The sequence below is a fragment of the Canis lupus genome, chromosome 25 (assembly GCF_003254725.2).
Source record: "Canis lupus dingo isolate Sandy chromosome 25, ASM325472v2, whole genome shotgun sequence".
In the NCBI taxonomy this organism is placed as follows: domain Eukaryota; kingdom Metazoa; phylum Chordata; class Mammalia; order Carnivora; family Canidae; genus Canis; species Canis lupus.
Window position 1 is genome coordinate 7203501 of NC_064267.1, and position 6000 is coordinate 7209500.

The window sequence follows — 6000 nt, forward strand, 5'->3', positions numbered from 1 at the left end:
TAAAACCCTGCCAGACATCTTAGACCTGTCCTGGGAGGTACTGGCATCTGCTGGGATCCCACTGATTTAGTTCACAAAGCGTAAAGAGCATGCAGCAAAACGGACTGCTGTTTGGCATGATTGCCTGATGAGACTCAAGGAAGTTCATTTTAGGGGAAAAAAAATGTGTAAGCCATTCAAGGGCACCAATAGCTTTGGACTTGGCCAGAACCTCATAGGGAAAGCTCCTAGAGTTGTCCCAGGCAGCCTAATGAAGACATCTGCTGAACAGACAGCTGGCCAGAAATTTAATAAGACACCAGACCAAGTTACGAAGAGAATATAGAGCATTGCTATGGAAAAATTAATAATGTTGTGTGCATTAATGAGCAGGAACTAACTGAAGCATCAAAGGCATAAGGGGGCAATTTGGTTTTTAGAATAATAATAGAATTCATGAAAAAATGTTCACCCACATTCCCAGCTGAGGTCAAACAAGGCAGTCTCTGCCTTCCTGTTTCAGCTGTCATAAGTAAACAAGTATCCTTTTTGTGGACATATTTTTTGCTCTTTTCTGTTTTTTTTTTGTTGGTGGTGGTGGTGATTTTGTTGTTTAAAACAGCTCCCAAGGGGATATCTGGATGGCTCAGCTGTTTAGCGCCGCCTTTGGCCCAGGGCTTGGTCCTGGAGTCCCGGGATCAAGTCCCACATCAGGCTCCTGGCATGGAGCCTGCTTCTCCCTCTGCCTGCGTCTCTGCCTCTCTCTCTGTCTCTCTGTGTCTCTCGTGAATAAATAAATAAAATCTTAAAATAAAATAAAATAAAATAAAATAAAATAAAATAAAATAAAATAAAATAAAATAAAATAAAATAAAACAGCTCCCAAGTATCATGCTCTTGCTTATCTAAGATTGGATAAACTTCCTTCAGGTATGAGTTACAGAGCTATCAGCTGTGAGTTCAATGTTAATGGGACAATATATACTAAATAAGGGTATTGTTAAACAGAAATACACAAAGTGATGTGTGAATCCAGCAAGATCACATAAAACAAGGATATGTATTGATCTAAGGGTAAAAATGTGACCAGAGGCTCCCAATACTTTATTTCCCCAGACTGATGGCTCTCACTATTGGCTAATTTAGCGTTCATGGCAACTCTGCAGAACATAACTACTATGTATAATGAGAATTGACTATATTATCATTTCAATAAATAGTTAATATAATATGATTACTGAGATATATTGCATTATTTTTTGTACTGAGTCCAAAATTTGATATGTCTTTTGCAGCTACAGCAAAATTAAATCCTTAAATCCTTAAATTTGTCATGTTTAAAGGGCTTAGTGGACACATGTGGCAAGTGGCTATGTACTAGCCAGAGAGATCTAGCCTATGACTCCACGAAGAAATTGAAACCATCAGACTTGGGGCACCTGGGTGGCTCAGTGGTTGAGCATCTGCCTTTGGCTCAGGTCATGACTCCAGGGTCCCAGGATCAAGTTCTGCATCAGGCTCCCTCTGCCTATATCTCTGCCTCTCTCTCTCTGTGTTTTTCAGGAATAAATAAATAAATCTTAAAAAAAAAAAAAGAAAAAAAAAAAGAAAAAAGAAACCATCAGACAGAGTTCCCCAAGCATTACCAAGACCCATGTCTGTCCCTCTGTGGAGCTCTGGACTATATCCCCACTCTCTCCAGGGAAGTGGCCCCTGCATCAGGCCCTTTCCTTCCTGCATCTTTTTTTTTCTCTCCATTGGTTATTAACCTTCAGCATATAAATGTGCTTGTCTTCCCAATTTAAAAGACAAATAATAAAATGAGGGACTGTATGTGTCCCTCCAGCTTTTGTATGTACTTCTGAGATAGCATTATTCTTCTATTGTGTTATTTGTTCATTCATCTGCCTTCTCACTGGATGAACCTCAGGGCGGTGATCATCTTCTACCACATTTTATTTAATCAATAAATATTTACTAGATCAAAGATTTTCTATGCACACAGCACTGTGATAAGGCCCCAAGCATACTGTATGAGAAAAAACAGGCTTGTCCCAACCCTAAAGAAATCTTACAGACTGGGGATCCCTGCGTGGCTCAGCGGTTTGGTGCCTGCCTTTGGCCCAGGATCCCTGGAGTCCCGGGATTGAGTCCCACGGCAGTCTCCCGGCATGGAGCCTGCTTCTCCCTCTGCCTGTGTCTCTGCCTCTCTCTCTCTCTCTCTCTCTCTCTCTCATAAATAAATAAATAAATAAATAAATAAATAAATCTTTACAAAAAAGAAAGGAAGAAAGAAATCTTACAGACTAATGGGTGAGTCAGACATTATTCAGGTAAACCCTCAAATAAATGCATAATTACAAGCTGCAATAAGTTCTAGGAAGGAGTACACAAGGTTTTGAGAACTTAGAACAGGGAGACCTGATCTACTTTGATCAGACTTCTCTGAAGAAGGAACACTGAGCTAAGTCAGAGTAGTCCACCAGAGTCCAGCTCATGAAAATGAAATCTTCAAGAGGGCGGGGCATTTATTTCATCACTAGGTCTTCAGCACCCTAATTCAGCAGCTGGTATGTAATAGGTCCTTAATAAATATTTGTGAGTGAATGGATGAACTATGCAGAAGAGGAGAGAGAAGGGAGGAAAGAGGAGACAAAAAGCATTCTGACTCTATGAAACTAGCATGTGCAATGATCCTGTGGTAGAGGGAACATGGCACACTCAAGGGACTTAAAGGCCAGTGTGGAAGAGCAGAGAAAATGAGGGAGAGCATGGGATGAGATGAGAATAGACAGGAAGAAGCAAAATCATCACTGGCTACTCTGGAGATTTTATTCTTTAACTGAAGAAACACAGATTTTTAAGGGTGGAGATGGGATAGGAAATGACTTGACCAGATTTGGCTTTGGTGTAGAGTGAGGTGGAGGGCTGAGCATATGTGTTTGAGGCTAGGAGTCCTGTCAAGAAATGAGGTAGTAATAGTAGTTTGGACTGATGGTGAATGAAGATGGATAAAGGGAATGGATATGAGAAACATTTAAATGTTAAAATCAACAGGTGAGGTCACTGGATAAGACAAGGGACAGAAGGAGAGACATCAAGGACAACCACTTAGTGTCCGGCCTCTGCCAATTAAGTGGAGCCATTTTCTGAGAGGAAAAAACTGGAAGAATAATGACAGTTGCGGGGTGACTCACAGGTGTTTGGACATGCTAGGTTTGAGGTATTCTTGAGATACTCAAGCAGAAATGTAAAGGCTGTGCTGTGGGTTTGGAATGCAGAGAAGCCTGGGGTGATGATATAAATTTGAAAGTAATGGTGTAAAATGGTAATTGAAGCCCAGAACCTGGCACGTGATAGGAGTTTCATAAATATTTGTTGAATTAATGAATGAATAGGGATTACTAAGGATTCATTTTAAGACATTTTGAGTTTGTAGTAACTCGAGACTTAGAAATATCTAAATATACCTTTAAGCTTCTATGTTTCATAAGACACTAATATACAAATAATTTAAATAACATTTAATCTTCTCCAAGTTCATGACATTATTTTATGTTATGGCTTATTTTTAATTTCTTGGCCTTTAATGGCTTAATGGCATCACTCAAGACAAAAGCTACATTGAAGATAGCATGTTGTTTATTATATGCCAGTTTATCATACCATGTAAGCAAGATAATGTATCTTAGAAGACACTTTTCTCTAGTAATAAATTTTTACTTTTTTCTCTGTTCTTGTGGCACATGCAGTTCTCTAACAAAAATTAATAAAGAGTCTATTATCTTATGTACATCAATCATATTTAGGCTTAGACACCATCAGAAAGAGCAAATACAAACACAGCGTCTGGAAAAAGCAAAGCCTTAATAAATGTTTGTTAAACTGAATTGAGTTGAAAAATCACAAGTATTTTCCTTTTCCTGTTCCACTTACTTGTTTATTCTCTTTTATCCTGTAGCCAATCTGTCCCTCCTCCCCTCATCAAACATTCTTTTTTTTTTTTTTAATTTTTATTTACTTATGATAGTCACACAGAGAGAGAGAGGCAGAGACACAGGCAGAGGGAGAAGCAGGCTCCATGCACTGGGAGCCTGACGTGGGATTCGATCCCGGGTCTCCAGGATCGCGCCCTGGGCCAAAGGCAGGCACCAAACCGCTGTGCCACCCAGGGATCCCCTCATCAAACATTCTAATGTGTTTTACAAATATCTTAAAATGTGTATTTGTTGTTTTGTAAAGATATATCTTTTCTCTTAAAAATATTTTGAACAAATTAATGAATTTTAAAATTTGCATACTATTGACCACTGAATTATTATTACATGTTGCATTGTTTCACATAAATAAAAACATAAGTACAATCTCCCTTCCCCTTTTTAGAAAAAAGAATTGCACTCCTACTCTAAAACTATCAGAATCATATATTTTTTCTTCTTTTTATTTATTTATAAATAAATAAGAAATTTATTTATTTTCGTAATTGTGGTTAAACATACATAACATAAAACTTAACCATTTCAACCACTCTTTCTGTTTTAATATCTTATTTTGAAAACAATTTTAGATTTACAAAAGAGTTGCAATGTGTTTTAACATTTCATTTTGAAATAATTTTAGAGATACAGAAGAGTTGCAAAGAAAGTAACAGAAAGTTCCAGTCTAGCCTCATTCAGCTTCTCCTAATGTTAAGTTTCCGTAACTCTGGTTCAATGATCAAAACTCAGAAATTAACACTGGTACAATGTACTATTATTTTGTTATGAAGATTTTTTATTTGTATTCATTTTTAAATTTTATTTAAATTCAATTAACATATAATGTATTATGGGTTTCAGAGGTAGTGGTCAGTGGTTCAGCAGTCTTACATAATACCCAGTGCTCATTACATCACGTGCCCTCCTTTATGTCCATCACTTTTAAGTGTACAGTTAAAGGGTTGTAAGTACAATCACATTGACCTGTGGTTGTGACCACCATCCATTTCTAGAACCTTTTCATCTCAAACTGATACTCTGTCCCCATTAGACACTGTCTCCCTCCAAACCCTGGCAACCACCATTCTATTTTCTGCCTCTATGAACAAAAATTCTTAATTTAGGTGAAGACCAATTTATTTTTTTATTTCATTGCCTGTGCTTTTGATGTCATACCCCAGAAGTTATTTCCAAAGCTAATGTCATGATGCTTTTTCCCTATGTTTTTTCCCTTAGGTTTTCTTCTAAGAATTTGGTAGTTTTAAGGTATATTTTAATTTGTATAAATAGAATTATGTTATATATCCCATTCTATTTCTTACTCTTCTCTCAGTGTTTTATTTTTAAGGTTTATCCATGCTCCTACATGAAAATTGAATCTGTTGCTTCTTACTGTGGCACAATCCTCCAGGAGTGTTTACCCTTGCCTTTTACTGTCCACTCTCTGTGAAGGACATCGGATGCCCCTACAACCAGCCACCAATACCCTTAGATGTGTCCCTAAAGGGCCTGTAATGAGGATTTCCTGGGGCAATGCAAAGGGGAATGGCTGGACTCTAGAGCATACACACACTTCGATGCACTGAATAGTGTGCCACTTGCTGGATGGCTGCCCCAGTCTGTTCTTCCAACCAGCAGGGCAGAGGGGCACCTAACCTCACACTCTTGCCAACAGTGGGCATCATGCAGCTCCCTGATTAATTCCTGGTTAATGGGCACAAAGTGATATTGCATTATCTATTTGCATTTCTCTTATTAATAATATTTGAACATCTCTCCATGTGTTTATTAGCTCAAAGAGTTTCCTCTTCTGTAAACTGCCCCTTCTGTATGTTGCCCACTTTTTTCTACTGAAGTATTTTGTAGTTGTTGATATGCACAAGCTTTTTGTATATTATCAATATTAGTCCCTTGTCAGATTTAAACATTACAGATATCTCACCTTCTTGTGTCACCCTGATCCAGGGCATCCACAAATGTTTTATTTTCACCTTATTATATTTAGGAATTCCAAATTTTAAAAGTGAATTACTTTGCCAACAAT